The sequence below is a fragment of the Hippoglossus hippoglossus genome, chromosome 12 (genome assembly GCF_009819705.1).
Source record: "Hippoglossus hippoglossus isolate fHipHip1 chromosome 12, fHipHip1.pri, whole genome shotgun sequence".
Taxonomy (NCBI): domain Eukaryota; kingdom Metazoa; phylum Chordata; class Actinopteri; order Pleuronectiformes; family Pleuronectidae; genus Hippoglossus; species Hippoglossus hippoglossus.
This window is the reverse complement of record NC_047162.1, coordinates 5,426,166-5,444,466: the sequence shown is the minus strand read 5'-3', so window position 1 is coordinate 5,444,466 and position 18,301 is coordinate 5,426,166. Positions and strand designations below refer to the sequence as shown.

Below are 18,301 nucleotides of genomic sequence, written 5' to 3'. Positions count from 1 at the left end.
ATTTCCCTTAAAAAGTCTTATTTTGTAACATTAGTCTAGTCTTTTTTTAAATCCTCCATTTTTCTTACTTATCAGTCAAGCTGTCTGGTCTCCTGCCAGAATAACTGATAACTGACGTTTGTCTCCTCTCCTGCCTTTCCCTGTGCTCCTCACATTTTCACCCCCCCCCCCCCCCCCCTTTTTTTTTTTTAAATGGGTTGGTATGAAATGAGTCAGGTGAGGAGAGAGAGAGAGAGAGAGAAAGGGATAAACCCTCTTCCGGGCAGATCCACCTTAAGAATGCCAGAAGGCCCCTCTGACACGCCGACAGCTTGCCATGAGTGACTTGTGATCTGTACAAATTTCAGGACTAATAAATCTACCTGTCAGAGGAAGGAGACTTGAAAGGGCCGCTGCCCCGCGGCACAGCTTAAATGCAACTGCTGTAGCTGATGAAATTCTGTAGGCTGGAGAATTACAGCTGTCAAGAAAAAACGCCTACATCAGATCTGACAGCTCGCCGGGCTCCTTTTCCAACCTCCTCTCTGTCTCGCACAGCCACTCGCCTTTCCTCCCTCCCTTTGTACATTCTTGTTCTTCACTCGTCCTCTCTCTGTTGCAAAACATAAAATGTGTGTGACATGAACTCCTCAAAACTGGCATGAGAAATATTATCTCTTCAGCGCGCAGCAGGAAATATTCTCTAAAGTTCCTTGTTTGTTCTCTCTCACAGCAGAACACAGTCTGAAAGGAGACGAGCTAAATCATATCGCACGCAGCTGTTTTGCTTTTCCATTACGGAGCGGCTCTATTTTCTTATTGCTTTGAAGTTCGCCTGGACTGTGGCCAGTAAGAGACATTTTTACTGCTGCTCCATGACAGCTATAAACATCAGCTCACCCATTCCATCATCTGAACAGAGAAGCATAAACCAGCTGAGCGTGTTGCTGTATTTATAGGTAAACGAGTGGAAAAACCATTGCTCTCTCTAATCTGTCATAAAGGGGATTTATGGGTGTGTGATGTGAGGACCTTGTTGAAACTGTGTATTAACTCATCTCATGCAGACAGGCTCCATGAGGCATGCAGCTACATGCAGCCAGACTCCACATCAATGGACGCAGGATTCAATATAGAAATTGCACAAACAGCAAAAACTTATTTTGTGTTTCCATTTAGAGAAATATAATTACCGACCATGTGACCCTGTTGTCTCTATGTTGCTAAACGGGACAAAGAGTGAACAGCAAACCCACGTGGCTCTGTGAGTCTGTGCTTTTTATAACATGCTAACATGTTGTATTTAGTACACATCATTTTTAGGTTACCATGTTAGCATCCAAACGAAGGCCCGCTGGAGGTGTTTATGTGATGTGATTTCTGCCCAGTCTTCTTAGTGTCAAAGCAAAGTAATTAAATGAAGCGCGGGTAAACAGCGAGCGTAACTATGACTCTCTTAAGGTAGCCAAATGCCTCGTCATCTAATTAATGATACGCATGAATGGATGAAGGAGAGTCTACTGTCCCTAGCCCACAGCCAAGGGATCGGGGGTTGGCAGACTCAGCGGGGAAGAAGGAACTTTTGGGGGGCGGCTGTGGCTCAGGGGGCGAGCGGACGTCATCCACTAACTAGCAGGTCAGTGGTTTGATCTCTGGCTCCTACAGTCTGCATTCCAAAGTATCCTTGGGCAAGATACTGAACCCCAAATTGTCCCTGATGGCTGTACTGGCATTGTATTAATGTTGTGAGATAGAAAAAGTGCTGAGTATAGAAGCGTTGTACTGGAAAGCGCTTTGAGTGGTTGATAAGACTTGTGTGGACAAAATGTTAAGCCAATCCATCCAGGAAGTACATAGATATTGATATTTCATTTCCCAAGTGGTGGACCAACCCAATGGACCGACATGCCATTCATAGAGCAACATTACCAGCAGGGCAAAGAGTGATTCATAACGGGTCTTAAAGAGGTAATAATCATGTCAAGGGGCAAATAAAAGAGCCGTGCTTCTCTGTTACCCCTCTTTAACCCCTCTGTCACCTCGCTTCACTGCCCACCACAGTGACCTTTGCCCCTGGTTGTACTCCCAGCATGCCCCAGGGTTTGAGGTCCAGGCTTGGGTTTAGACTAACAGACCGAGTCAAAGGGCACCTTTTCTTTGCTCATGTCTTGAAGTGTGTGTGTGTGTGTGTGTGTGTGTGTGTGTGTGTGTGTGTGTGTGTGTGTGTGTGTGTGTTCGGAGAGTGTTGTTTTTTACCCTTTCAACGCCCCAAACACCCTGCTGAGAGCAAACAAAAATCAAAACTCACCATCCACCTGGATCTCATTTTCTGCTGTGTGCGTAAGAGTGTGTGTAAGTGTGTGTGGACATGTGCTCTCTTCAGTACTGTACACACTTTGCATGTGTGCTTGTGAGTAACGATGTTTGCCTGTGTTTGCATGGTGACTGAATGTGCTTGTTTGGGTCTCTGTGTTAAATGTTCCTACAAACTGGCTTTAGATAGAAGACGTTGTAGTTATTCGTGTCTGGATGTTCCTCTCATATTTATCATCATCATTACCAGTGAACATAGGGCTGTTTTTTTAAGTCAAGTTCTAATCAATTGAACTGGTTCTAATTGATTTGAAAATACCTTACATTATATAATGCTTCTATTTTTAAGAAAGACATGTCAGTTTTTAGATTTCACTTTTTACTTTATCAGGACTCGCTTACATATTGTTAAGACGACTTCAATAGGTTTTGTGGAAAGTTTGAACAATAATAGCAGAAATAACAAATTCCTGTCATGTGAACCCAAGTACACTTCACAAACAAATAGGTCAATACAAAATTATGAACTAAAAAAGCTTTGTGGCCAAATTACATTTTCTATTTACAGGGAAGGAATTGATTATATGAATATATTTGTCAAGATGCATATATATTATTACTCAACATGTACTACAATAGCCACTTGACTATTATTATGTTTTAATATTCATATTTAGGCACTCACTGCACTTGTCGTTAGGGAAAGATCATGGTCTGGTGAAATACATAAAAAGTATCTTCAGACACAACCTGGTTATTTATATTTAACCAAAACCTCAATCTGACCCTAACCTTAAGCAAAGTGTGTTTTTCTGCCTCAATCACAGATGGGATTGTGCATCATCCACCACTTAACGTAACAGTTGACATCTGTTTATTTTACTGTGACATTTTGTTATTCTGTCGTGACAGGGCCTTTCATGCCAAAACATTAGAGTACAATTCCTCTGTATTTCAATATATGCTGAAAGCAGTATTTTCAAAGCTGTGAAAAATAATAAACTAAGAAAGTCGGCCTCGGTACAAATCGGCTTTCAGATTTTGTCACTTTGTCAAATTTGCATTTAAAATCATGTTTTGTACTTATTCAAAGACAAATGTTTTGACTCTGTGTGCATTTGTGCGTCAGCCCCTCCGCTGCAAATAACTGAAGAGTGACGCCATCCTGCTGTTTCGAAATTCTCTGTTAAAAATTGTGTGGATGCTGGTGTCTTCATGTCCCTCTCAGGTAATTTATGGTTTTCCACCCTGCAGGCTCTCAGCCAGCGGTACCCATGAACTTTACAGGAATTCAGCACACAGAACACACACACACGGAGGGTAACGGGGGCGGAACAGTGCGTAAACGGGAAATGGAAATGGTGAGATCTTGGGATTGCCGACTCCTACAGAAACCTATTTTGTCTCTATTTCCTCACTAACCACAAGTAATTCCAGAGTTACAAGTGCAAAACTGAGGCCACCAATGTGCTCTGAACGTCGGAGGCCCACATTGAAACCATGTGTTTCCACCCTATATACACTGTGACCTTAGGAAGTCTCCAAAATCCCCAGCACAAGCTTCAAGCGCCTGCCACCAAGCACAGAGTCACCGGCTCGCTCAATGCCTCGCTTCAAACCAGATTTTCTACTTCCCGTGCCAAGCTGCTGCCATATCCCATTTCTCATCAGACCTTGATGGACCAAATGTGGGAATCCATTATCACACCCATACTGTTTGTGGCTTCACTCCGTTCTCTTTCCGGCCTCATCCGCTGTCATGGATCCACCGCCTCCGGGGCCCCCCGCTCCCTGTCTGGTCTGTGCTGCTCCAGGCCTGGGTCATCCTCTGTTTTAGTTCTGTTCACCCTTGTCAAAAGACATTCTCTCGGTGTCAGGACGCAGTATAAGAGACAGTAGGTTCAATGTAATGGGCTGGGATCTAAATAAAAGAAGTTTTGTTGCGTAGCCACACTTGATTTTTCAAGGCTTTGAATGGATGTGCTTGTGCTACAGCTACTTGACCTCCTTGTGCCCAAGTCTCTGAACAATCACTCCTGTGTTTTGTAAATCGTCAAACTCTCAGATGCTTCTTTTGCTCTAATTAAAGAGTAAATGTCGGCCATATACAGTAAATCTAAGCGCTGCTGAACTCTCTCGCACGCACGGCATCTGTTTGTCTCAGTGAACTCTTCACCCCAGCTGCCACCAGGAAGGCTGTCATGCTAAATTATACCTAAGTCGCTTTGCGGCCCCTCCCTTCGATTGACAGGCAGGCGGTGAGATCAGAGAGATACAGATTAACTTGCTGCTCATGTCTGGAAATTTGTCCTTCCACACTTTGAAATTAGATTGCAGCTATTTACACCAGAAGAGTAGAAATCCCCTATTTGTCTTCTTGCTTTAGTTTAAGGGCAGTTTGAAAGAAACAACATATGTTGCTGCGTCTGAATCTCTCGTCTGAAAAAATATTAATAAGATAGGGAAATGTTGTTAAAGGCCCCCGAAGTGAAAAATGTACTTTCCCAATTTTAATTTTAATCCTGTCCCTGTGTTGAATGTTCATTCATCACTTATAATTTTCCACAAATACGAAGAAAAATATATCTTGGTATTTTTTTCCTCCTGTATAATGCTTTCAACTGTTTTTGACTCCTCCTGTCCTCAGGGGCATTTAATCATTTTGTTTCCAATGATTATGCTTTGTGGAATTTTTAACTCCCTCCCTGTGAATATAATTTCTACCTTTGATCCATCGGTTAAATCCGTTGGCATGGACAAAAGTAGTGAGACGTCCTCGACAACAGAGAGCCGGCTGTTATTACAATTTGAGCTGTGAGTTGCTGTCAACTCTGCCACCGGAGCGTGACACACAGTCAGTTTACTGTAATCAGTTATCCATGAAAATTCCCTCCATCGCTAACATCCAGTCACAAGTCACAAAACGTTGACATTTAACAGATCTATAACATTTGGACTGAAAACTATCTCCGCCAAGTTTTTTGGTTTGTTTTCGCCCTTTGTCCGTTTGTTTGTCAGCGGGATTACACAAAATCTTCAAAATGGATTTCTACAAAACTAGATGGGATATGGGCCAAGAAAGAACCTAGACATTTTTTTCACCTTATTAAACATTTTTGGATATTTTCACAGATTTCCCAGCGAATAATTCATGGATCTTGATGAAAAAAAGTCATATTTAGGGAACTGATATCTATTAGTGTGTACAACTTGGTGCAGTAAGATCTATTGGGCCTTGGTGGTATTGTCTGGTATTGTGCCATTCTATTTTAATTTGTTCTTTATATCTGTCGAGAGTGATTTAAGAGTTTTGTGGTTATGATTTAGTTTAGGGAAAGATCCTGATCTTGGTTTGCCACTGAAAAAGTCAACAGTCTTGAACTATGACTCATGATGAGTTTACTTTTTAAAGACATAACCAAAACCACAATCAGGACTGTTTGACCTCTGAAATCAACCTGTCTGTGCTTGTTAGGTCTCTTAGGTGAAGTCATGGAGCTTAGAGAATACAACCGCTTTGTGCTTGCTGTGCTTTTAATGCCCAACTTGTTTATTGTCAGAACATATTTTTAGCAGCTGAAAGGAAGAACGTAGACCATGGAGTTTTGACTGAATCACGGGCCAACTGTGTGCCTGGACTCTATAGCTTGAGGGCAATTTCAAGAAATAGATAGAGTCGCATCAATAGCCTTTGTTATGCAAACATAATCCCACACGCTACTTAAGATGCCGACCATCTACTCTTACTACCTCCTCCTTTTTGCTTGGAAAAAACGTAACAAGAAAAAACGAATGAGCATCATATAAACATAATGATTAATATGAAACGGGTGGTGTTAGATCACTGTCACTTGTGTTGTAGTTTAGGCTAAGCAATTCTTCATTAAAACGTCTAAAAACCACTAGACCTATGTTATATATTTTGTTGATTTTTGTATTGTCATGATCCAAACTATTTCCAACATTGTTCAAATTCAGTAACAGAACGTTTCATTTTGGGCACCTCTTAATTGAGTCATGTCTGCTTTATCCATCTTTGCTGTAACTTCCGCGGCAAACGATGTATGAGGCAGGAAAAACACGCTACTAGCCAGTTAGCATGTTGGCCAGTTGGTAGTTTTTTCCTTCCACTGTTTGTATTGGTCACTCATTATGGGTCATGATTATATCTATTGCCGTTTACTGCGTTACGTGAATAAAACTTATATTATCTCAATCCTTAACATGGATTTGCACCTGAGTCGCGTCACGTAGATTTTCATCAGCAATGGTGGTGGAGGCAACAACTCCCATGATCCCACGCTGCTTCACAAGGTCATCAAACTAGGTATTTTGTTATTGTTTTGATTGGGAGATCACCAGTTGCCGGAGTTACATATTGGACGTCTAAAACACTTTTGATTGCAGCTCACGAAGGTTGATTTTCAGACTGCAGCTGAAAATGTCCCTGAAAAGAACTGCGTCATGTGACTGGTTAAAACAAAGATGCTTTCTTCGGTTTAAGGCGCCAGAAATCTGCTTCCTAGTGTTTCCAGTGCTGGAAATGTGTTCTAATGCAATTTTGTTACCAAGCTAAAAGTTATCCCCTTACATTACCACACAGACTTTTCACATTTGTCCGCCCTTGACAGGTATTGTCGAATTTTCCTGTTGGTTTTGGTTGTCAGAACATGACCAATAGATGCATTAGTGTGGACACGTTGAAAGATAAAGCTCCCACATCTGCTTCATTTGCACTAAGCCAGCACCTGCTGACTGGCTGTGAGGTCTCTTGGGTTTCGTCCCACCTTTGACCGTCTCAAAGAAGCGTATTAAACTGTGTTAACTGCTCCTTTTGTCAGAGCGTCCCGTGCAGTAGCGAGTGATTTACGGCCAACACGCAGCTTTTACAAACTGTAATTTATTGCGATCCGACCTGAGAAGCATAAACTGATTAAAGTAGAGCAGCACAAAAGCTCTATTGCTTTAATCTAGATTGATGCGTCGTTAGAGTTTGATACAGACGCAGCCCAAAATGCGGAGGCCAGCTGAATCTGTTATTCACCAACTGTTGAGTTTGATCACTGCTAACCCCTCCGCACATGTGGTTTTGTTTTCTCATTGGTGAAAATACTGGTCACAAAAAACTGAAGATGGACAATATGATGTGAAAAACCCTAAACACATGACCATTCTCCATTTTTATTGTTTGTGTCAGACACATCTACCTACTCTAAGCTCCAGTGCTGACAAATCTCTTATAGTCTCACTTTAAACATTGGTACGCCTCTCCATTCATGCATCTCTCTCTGGGATGTTGCAGATTATTAAGCCCTATGAGGCAAACTGGGATTTGTGAATATGGGCTATACAAATAAGATTTGATGAATCAAACTTTTTATCTATCTTGTTAGTTTTAAGGAACAAAAATGAAAACTTGCAGGTAACATTAGCTTGTTATTTATAGCTGACGTCGACCGCTGCTTCCTCTCGTTAAAATAACAGATGGTAGATTAAATCAGTTGTGGATAATTAATGTTAATGTGTGTAAGATGTGTGCAGTGAAACTTTAGTCGGCTGGTTAATGTGCTCCCCTGTGACGCTGGCTGGACACTTCACTCTGTAAAGCATACTTCATGTTCCATTATTCAAATCAAGTTAGTGAAATTTAATGCTGTTATTTATATCTGTAATGAACATTTCATATCTGATTTTCAGATTTCGAAAATTGTATATGATCAGAGTCACACCCCAACTCTGACTGTAGCTAATAGTCCACTGGGTATCATCAGCAGGAGGTGGAATCAGCGTTGACGCCAATACAGTAGGTTGCTGTCCGCCACCAGTCCGAATGAAGAAGAAGGAGAAGCTATCAAGTAAGATACACAGTAGAAGGCGGTAATGCACCTTTAGGGTTGGTTGCCACTCGCCAATAAACCGAACTAAGAAGAAGAGGGACAAAATATGTAGAATTTATATGTATAGAGCGTTGAATCCAATACAGTAGGTTGTGTTTAGCTGCTTTGTTAGAGATGGACACACACTTTGTGAATGATAAAAGTATAACCATTGAAAAAACACTAGAGCTGATTGTAAAATGATGTTGATAGGTGTATATGATGACGTCAGATGTTCCAAGTTGTGATGGCATTCACGTGAATTTTCCCAATCGAGAAATAATTCTTCTGATTATAATCATGAACACCACGTGAACAGCATGATCATGTGTTTTATCAGTACAGCAGGATTCTTCAGTTCATCGTCAGTGTGTGCTTGTGTTGGCTCACTCCTCTCTTGACATTTTTCCTCCTCCCCCGTCACCGCTTTTCTTTCTGCAAAGGTGTGAGGTCTTAACTCATCATGTGAAGCCTTCCCTGAGTTAAGAGATAGGCCACAGTCCTTAAATTGCCCCCACACCCCCACCCCCAGGCCACGTTTGAGCGAGGATTCCGTTTCAGGGTGTGACAGCCGAGGATCATCCGGCTCAAATCAGTCAAACAATCGCAGTTCAGCAAACCTCAGACAGACGAGGTGGCCCAGACACGCCGCAGAGAGAGGCTGACACAATGCCATCCAGGACGGTCCCTGTCGGAGTTATCCGTCTTTATATTGGAGCAGATGAGAAGACTCTGAATTAATTACACTCCGGGGATCTATAAAACGGCGGGTAGCTTAATGCCTCTCACATCACGGCGGTGCTGACAGAGACATGTTCCTCCTTGTTGTCCTCACCACGGAGCTCCTCTTCAAAGGTTATCAAACCAAAAATTCCAAGTCAGGAATCAGAGAGACGGGGAGGATGAAATAGATTTGAAGAGCTTTGATGAGAGAAACTCGCAATGAAATAAGCTTTCAGAGCACAAAAGGCTTCTCCACTTCTGTTCTTTTTTCTTTCTGTCACTCTCCGAGATTTGTCAGACACACACACACACTCTCTCTCTCTGCTGCCAGTGTCACACCAAACTGGTGTTGCAGCAGATTTTGATGTACAACGCTGCATGCTTGTCTCTTTCTGTTCTGCCGTCTTCACCCCTGCTCTTCGAACATCCGCCATTAGCGTGTGTGTGCGCGAGACGGTGGACCGGCTCCAGCAGCCGAAACCCCCGCCAGCCTCTCAATATCAAGAGATGTGAGGAGTGATGAAAGGAGAAGGAAAATAAGTAAGATGTCATCTTTAATGTCAAACACCAAATGTGAGCTTTCATTATTTTCAAGCAGCTCGTCTGGCTCCTCAGCAGAGCTGTAACATTAGCCGCGTTGCTCGGAGCGACACCCTGTCAGGTGCAGTTTGGAGACACGGTATCCTGTAACCCCTCGACAGGGTGAGTGTGAGCCAGACAGAAAACAGTGAGGAAAAAGAGGGACAGACAGGAATGGTGAGAAAGACAAGTTGAAAGAAGAGACGCGACTGATGGTGACATTCTGGAGCTGCTGTTGTCTCATGTGACCGGCCGCTGCTGCCAAGGAGGCCAGATTTGAAATGTTTGAAAATTGTTCCATTGATGCTTTCACAACAACACAACCGGTGACTGGGTTTGACCTTATCCTCTGAAATAGCACAAAACACTGTATTTAAACATTTTGAAATCAGCTGAAGCCATTTTTTTGCCTCTAAAATGGTGCTCCACGGAAACTTTTTTACTATATAACACTAAAAAATAAAAGAATAAAAACACTAAATGTTTGACATAAAATTGAGCAAACTAGACATTCTCGTGGAATGCGATACGGTGAAAGTTCATTTAAAGCTTTGATTCTAAGCTACTAAGCCTGCCATATTTCCTCGGGCTTTGATTTTTGTAAAAGCACATTTGCATACAGTGGTTATTACCTCACCCAGGGAGATCATGTTTTCACCCGTATCTTGTTTTCGGCAGGGTTATTTCAAAAACTTTTTAACTGATTTGCGCCAAACTTTGTTGAGGAATGAGAAATGGATCAGGGAAGAATCCTTTCCATTTGTTGTACAAAGAACTCTCCTTGTACATATTCTGTGTGTATTATCGTCAGTTTCTCAGGAAATAATAAATTGACTTGATGTAAAAACAAAAATCGGACATATGTATGGCAACGAGTTTGAGCAGTTTGGGACAAATCCAGCTAATAATCCTGATCTGGTGGAAGAAAATGCTGAATCCACGATTGGCCTTGGCAGACGTACGGGTCCCGGTCTACTTTTTAACTCTTTGTTTTATTGTGTTTTTCACTGACCATATAAATAATGAAAACTTTCTTACAGGTCTTAAAAGCGGAAGCAAAATCTCACAAAGCCTTCTGTGAGACTCATTTTACAAAAAAAAGAGAACAGTAATGTTGAATTGAAACAGAAAGAACAGTACATAGAGCCAATCAAACCAATAAAATATAGCTCCAAAAAAATGTAATATAACATCAAAAACAGAAAACCTAACTTGCCAAATAGAAAATAGAACACTCTCCAGTCGCATACAATTAATACAGCTCAAATATTTCTCCATTTTTGCAGAAAATAATTGCTTATTTTATGTTTTGCAGCATTTATTTTTTAAATTTTTGTAGTTTCTTTTATATATCTTTTGTGCATTTTACCTTTATTGACAGGACAGTGCAAGCTTGAACATGACATGCAGCAGAGGGCAGGGTCGGAATCGAACCATGTGGCCGCTGCAGGAGGATTCAAACCTCTGTATGCTGCTCTGTTTTTCTGTGATGTGATGATGATGGCTCCAAATTCCTGCCAAAATCCTGAGGTGCCTCTGATAAGCCGACTAACTGCTAACAATGCCAATGTCTCAAACCCAGACCTAAATAACACTGGATCAAACTACACTGTGGGGACAAATTTGCATGAGCGCTCTCAAAGTCGGAGAAATGATTTTTCTATTGTATCAAGACTAAGTCTTCACTCTGACAACCAAAGTTCAAACTGAACAATCAGATTTTGACTAAGTTTATCTCATTAATTCAGAAAAACGGCAGAAATTATTTCTTAAATGGTTGCAATAGGCTCCCGTAGTAGCAAGATTTGAAAAAAGTAATGTTTTCAGGAAGTCTTCCAACCTTTCCCTGACAAATCCCTGACGAAATCACTCATTTCTTTGGCTGACTTTGTCCCTGACAACCTGATTCCATATTGTCTAACTTCCTCTTTTTCACTTCCCTCCCTCCCTTTTCCCTCTTTCTCAGTTGAGGTATCACCCCTCTGTTCTGTGCTGGAGTCAGAAATACGGCTTCCTCTCCCTCTCTCTTTGTTTTCTGTCCATTTTGCTGCCTGTCCACAAACATGTCTGCTGTCTGCCTGCCTGGCAGCCAGCAGGTTTGAGGCCTATATTTAATCACCACATGGCTTAACTCCCTCCGTCAGTGACGGCTCATTTGACGTGGCGGCCCTGGGCTCTCTCCTCCCGACTCTGTGCCAAATACAATAACTCCTCTCTTTCGTTACCCTGCTGTATTTTATAATTTTGCTATTTTTCAATGTCAGGGCCGGGCCTTTTGAAGAGTTTTTATTGAATTTCCTGCTGGACCCTGCTGCCGGGGCCATTCCTTCTCTGAGGAACCGTCCCCTGCTTTGCATTTGCTCTTTTTCTCCATCCTGCTTCAAGACGGTTCAAAAAAGAAAAAGAAAATTGGGGCATCGTTTCATCGAATATTGAAGACAGTATTTCATTGTTACCACAATGAATGTAATAAGCTAAAGACCCAGCATGCAGAAAATCCCCTGCATATTTACTATTAAAGGTTCTTGTTACTCGTCTATCTCCTCTGGGTAATATTATCTAACCCTGCTCAGTTACATGTGTTCACAATTCTTAAGCGTTATAAATCTTCTGCCGAGCTGTCTCGAGTTGTCTTGAAAGTATTAAAATGCCTGTTGTTTGACCAAATGGAAAGAGAGTAGATTCAAACAATACTTCACTCTTCCTGTCTCGGGGTTCACAGAAGTTAATGCGTTTGGCAGTAGCAGATGCCGCTCTCTCCTCTGAGTTGTGTGAAAGAATGTCACCCAAGTCTAATCAAATTACAGCTGTTATAGCGCACGTCAAACCTTCACTTTGAATTTCAGCCCCTCGCCGCTGATGGTCCGTGCACTTTCCTGCTCCCTTTTTGTTGTGATAAACCAGAGATAAGATCTCAATGAGAGCACATACAGGGGAGAGTGTGTGTGTGTCTTTGATAACGTGGCTGTGGATCATTCCGCCAAAATCGGTGTGTGGAAAGAAAGGGTTTGTCTGCATGTGTGTGTGTGTGTGTGTGTGTGTGCCTGTGCGTCAGCTCTTGTGACCTCTTAATATCGCATCACATGTCTGATCTTATTCTTGTCTGCCATCTGAACTCCTGTCATGTGCTCCTTTTGCTAATCTGTCACACTTAATCCGAGCGGAAAGAAAATCTTGAGAGGAGAGCCTCCGCTGCCCCGGGAACGCTTGGGGTTGGGGGAAAAAAAGCGAACGCAGAAACAAAGGAGGAAGAAGGAGAAGAAAATCACAACGGCGTAGCATTTCAGGGGCATGAATGGCATCAATGATTCGCAGAGGGGGATAAACGGGGTGAGAGAAAAGAGGAAGAAAGACGAGAGAACAATGCACCCGTTGTTCTTTAATCTGAAGTAAATCATCTGTCTCTCTCTCTGTCAGGTGTTGAGATTTCGCTCTCATCACACAATGCTTCAAGGGTTTGCCCGGGACAGTGCTGTGCTAATGATTTAGTCAGCACTCTCCCTCCGTCTCATCTTCCTTTTCAAGGTCTGCTCTGGTTAAAGTTATGAGATCTGAAGCTCAGGATCTCTCTCTGTGTTCACTTAGTCAGTGCTCACATGTTAAATTGATCATTAATGGTCGTTTCAGTGATGGAGGAAGTATTCGAGGCCTAAATTAATCTAATTTAAATTACACTTTATAGAGGAAATCTCCAAAGTACTGATTTAAGAGGAAAAAACACTGTTGCTGAGTTTAAGGACAGATTATAAGATACCTGGGCTCCTGAGCACAGAAAGGTAATAGTGACCCCCCCACCCCTCTAACATGGGACCCCCAGACAGGCGGAGTCACAAAACTCTCTTTGTGTCTTTATGGTCCGTTTTCATCTTTCTGTGGTTGTTCTGTCTCTCTTTATGGTCACTTGTGTTTAAAATTAAATGAATGATTCTGAGCAAATGTTAATTATAACTTACCAACTACCCATTACTAACCGAAGATTTTCCTTTACCTGTGCAGAGTTTTGTGTGATGTGATACAAAGTAGTTCATGACGTTGCACATGTATCCATACATTAGTTATACTGCTCAAGGCTCATTTATTCTCAATTTTAGCTACAAATACAGAAACGTACAAAGCCATCTGTCCGTACTCTGCATTCATTTCCTTTGTATATGTATTTGTCTTCTGAAAGCTTGCAGATACGGACAAAATGGACAGAACAACAGTACCACATGTAAGAGATTTCAACAATTGCAGAACTTTTTGAGGAGGGACTTTGCATTTTGTTGTTAAGAAACTTTAGGCATCTGTATAATGTCACTTCTCCAAAGGGACAAACAGCTGCTTTGCCTCTTTCTTAAGAAAAAACACTGTCGACTTGTTTGTTGTTGTCAGAAACGCTAACTATGCCAACGTAAAGGCAGCATGTAAGTATGTGGCCAGTGATGGCTTTATCGTTTCAAACAGACATATCTCTTTACATATGTAAAGGCAACATAAATGAGCCTTTATCCTTTGAGGGTCAGAGGGGGGGGGGCAATCAGAGCTCACATTGGGTGACAGGTGGGGTACACCCTGGACAGGTTGCCAGCATATCGCAGGTGGACAAATAGATGCAAAACGACTTACGACACATTCACACCAATGGGTAATTTAGAGTCGCCAATTGACCAAAGCTGGGGTAACTGGAGGAAAACAGGAACAGGCAAACACATAAAGTTCTCTGGCCGAACCAGGGTTCAAAGCCAGAACGTCTGCCCTGTGAAGCGACAATGCAAATCACTGCACCAATCATGCCTCCCTGATTATGAATTTGTAATCATGTAAATATGATGTCTAATTTTTGCACACATTTATCGTATTATGCCTTGTATTTTTATTGGAAAAACACTTATTATTGATTTCAGATATCACCCAGCCTCACAGCTTTCATCTGCAGCTTTCAGCAGATTATGATTAAGAGGAAGGCCTGTTCTGTGTGTAAGATCCTAATCTTCAAAGCAAGTACACCACTTACTTAAAGGTTGTGGAGTGAAAAGTGGATTATTTACATCTGAAATGTAGTGAAGTGGATGTATAAAGCGACATAATGTGGAAATCCTCAAGTAAAGCACCTCGATCCTCAACATTTCCTGTGGAGAAAAACATGCATGACCATGCTTTCAACAGTCAGTCGACATTATTTCTTAACTTCCAGATTTCTCACTGGTTTAGATTTGTGTCCTTGAGTGATCATGAGAGTGCCAAGAGTCAAACGTGTTCAGATTTAAGTCGTTTCAGACATCAGGTCCATAACGCAGACCATGAGCTCGCTTTGTGTTCGTCTGCCAGATGGGACAGCTGCTCAGGGTGCAGCTGAGCCTCACTGCACTTCTCTCTTCGGGTGAAAAGTTCATTTCCAAAGTGCCATAAATCAAATGTGGACAAGGAGCATACCTGAAGTTCATTACCCTGTATTTCTAAAAACATACACACCCGAGGTGTTTTATCAACTCTGAAACACAAACTTTTTAGCTTCGTAAGATCAGATTTGTTTGATCAGTATTTGTGCAAGTGATTCTCTTTCTAAACCTAAAAAGCAGAGCACCGGTGTCGTCATCTGTTATGTTATGTGAAGGCAGAATTTGTTGAATCTTTGCAGACAGTTAGTTGGAATCAGAATTCATGAGCTCAGAAACCTTTCTTTGCTCTTGCAGTCCATTTCACTTTCCATGTAAATCCAGATGACTCGGGTTATGATGACTATAAACTTGAAAAGTAGCCAGGAGTCATATCCTGAGGGTAGGCTTCTATTGCTGTGTGCACATCGTGTATTCTGTTTACAACAGGTTGCCAAATGAACAGCTAAAAGACATTTGTAATGTTGACCAAAGTCTGTTTTTAGAATAAGTTTAAATAAATATTTATTTGGCTCATTTGCTTTCTTGTTGAGCTTTTGATTGATACCACTCTCATGTTTGCACCAATGACTGTATGTAAAGATGGAAGAACTTACAGCTCACCAAAAGTAAAGCCAAATCATATTGATTGCTGCAGTATAGGTCATAAACTCCTTCTGCTCCATGTTAGCATACGGGACATGGACCAAACTAAGAGTATATTTTAGATATCTAAGATTTCTGTCATATTGGTTCTTATAACACTGTGGTGTTTGTCCAATTGCTAATTATTCAAGTTCGTTTGGATTTAATTAGTTATTTGATGCTATAAAAACAAGGTTAAACATCATGATTGACAGCTGAGACTGAGTCGCAATTGACTTGATCAATTCAGCGTGACCACAATACCACGGCTCCACACCACGATCACTTCTGAACAGGCTCCAAATTCTGTCAAAGTTGCAAGATGGCAGCACCTGTATGTGTGATACGAAAGGAAGTGGAGACGCGATGTACATCTTTCATTGTCCATTTAGCTAGCTTTGCATATAGGCTAGAAACAGGGTGGAAACAGCTAACCTGGATCTAAATGTAACACTATACTAGGACCTCTTTTGAGGTTATCATTGGCAGATTTGGCAGATAAGTTTTGAAGTTGCTATAGCTTCATATATAAATAGCTCAAAGGAGAGATGAGAGTGTCATCGATCTCATTTATCTCTACCTAAAGCAAATATTCCTAAAACTATTTAATAAATGTAGAGTTTGTGTAAGTGTATTTACATCTGCATTTTAGCATATACAATATTCAGCAAGAACTGAAACGGCAAAACGTCATGTCAATGTAGATGCAGCTTTGACCTTAACAATATAATGTCATTCAAGTTTACCAGGAGATGAAAACACTGCACGGCTGTCTCTTTCATAAACACATTCTGTGTTATTGCTTTCAAAGCCCAATTAAATGTTTCATGAGAGGAGTTGAAGTTATGGACCTTTGCCAAACTGAGAACACATGGCTTCATGCTGAGCTGCTCTGTGTTTGACCTGAGTTATTGGCACCAGCAGTTTGCTTTCACATGTCAAGTTAACCCGACAGCGCCGCTGACAGAACAGGACTGACTTCTGCCCGAAGCACTTCTCCTTTGTGTCCTCCTCTTCCTTCTCCTTGTCACACACATCTGAGGGCACTTCACAAATTGGCCATTTTCAAATCACCTTCACTGCATCTTTTGAAATACTTTCACTCCTGACAATTTTCTCTCGCTTGGCAATGAAAATGCCCCTAATTTTAATATCTTGTTACCAAATCATGGCGGGTTTATGAGTGGAGGTCAGTTCGGTCAGACTGCAATCAAACCCTTCTCTGCAGCACTTAATGTCGTCAGCGTTTTGTCACTGAGGACTGTTATTGCTCTGCACTGCACTTTGTGTAATTGTTGTGCAGCCCAGTCAATCATGTAATATCCATCACTTCAACTGAGGAATGGTCAGGTTGTGTCTTTTCTCTTACACACATAATCCTATATGTATAGATTTGATTATTGATTGATACACAGCTGTTTGTTTGCAACTGTTGCAAGTTGCATTGAATGGGGAGCTTAGATTTGATAAACTCGATTACTAAATGTCAATGGTATTAAGTAAATCAAAAATGCATATCTGAATCTCCGCTTAATAATATGTATTTTCTACTTTTAAAAAGAACCCGTCTTTCACTTCTTCTGCCAAGGAGGTTATGTTGTCACCTGTGTCTGTTTGTTTATCTGGTTTCACTAATACGCAAAAACTACCAAACCAAATTTCCACTAAAATTGGCAGGGAGAAGAGGTCTGGACCTGGGTTACCTTCTTTAAGTCGAATTTTGACAAATTAGTGTATTTTTTTTACTGTCATTATTTAGGCTATCATGCTTATCTTTTTCTTATGTATTTTTACTATTACAAGCAGACAATAACGTGTAAGATTGTTGGACCTTGGTGGGGGGATGTGTTCTCTTTCTAGTCTTTGTCTGGTTGATCCTGGTTAATTTTGCAACATGGCATTGGCCTATAAAAAACGTGAAAACCCACATTCCTGCTTGAATCATTTCTGATGTAAAATGTATCATTATACTGTTTACCTTGTGGCTGGTAACAACATAATCACTGTGCAGTGTCTGATAAGCCTCCAAGCTTATTGTGTTTTATACAAACTGGAACCACTACACCATCATTCTGTCACCACTTCCTGTGGCAACCAGCCCATACCAGTGCTGCCTCCACATGTTTTTTTAACCATGGTGCTGTTGGTAGTCTGAATGATCATGTTGGCACGCTCACCGCATGTGTGGTGTCATTACCAAATGTGACTCTGGGCCTATAAACAGTATGGCTCCTACATTTGGATATAGGTTCTAGTCTCTTTTCCGTGAATGATGGGGGTTGGCTGGCTGATGGGATGTGGTTGCATTTCCTCAAAAAAATGATCAAACAACTTCCAAAGTTTAATAATGATAGCAAGACTATAAGTACATTTTTCAGTTTGATTACATTGGTGATTGCTCAGCGTGATTGCTTTCACACCTACCTTTAGTTTATTCCAGACCTTCTGACTTCTCAGTTAAGTCTGAACCAAAACAACAGACCAGAAGAGGGGATTTCGGTCTGGAACGAACTGATCCATGACTTTCGGACCAATTACAGGAAGTTGAGACAACATTAATTAATAGAAGAAGAAAAGGAAGCTGTTCGCATGATTGCTTGTAGTCTTCACCTCCGACAATATGTTTGAACGCTGTTCATGTTGCTGGTACTGATATCATTGTGAGATTACAGTGGTAATGACGTTAATGAAGTGAACCGGTTTCTTTCATTTTCTCCATTTCAATGGAAAGACTACTACTACAAGCCATCATAAGACGCACGCCCATCTTCAAACCAATCAGTGTCAAGTACAGGTAGACTCAGCCCACTTAGGTGATGATGACAAGAC

At 41.3% G+C, this 18,301-nt stretch overlaps 1 long non-coding RNA gene across 1 annotated transcript in view; it reads right to left on the bottom strand.

Moving 5' to 3' along the window:
* Positions 1–1,420: 1,420 nt before the first annotated feature.
* Positions 1,421–18,301, bottom strand: part of LOC117771270 — a 144,755-nt gene continuing 127,874 nt past the window's right edge. Inside the window, exons 3-5 of the long non-coding RNA XR_004615561.1 lie at positions 8,963–8,969; positions 4,991–4,997; positions 1,421–1,452 (exon numbers count right to left, since the gene is read on the bottom strand). This is a non-coding gene — a long non-coding RNA (uncharacterized LOC117771270). The remainder of the gene's footprint in view (positions 1,453–4,990; positions 4,998–8,962; positions 8,970–18,301) is intronic.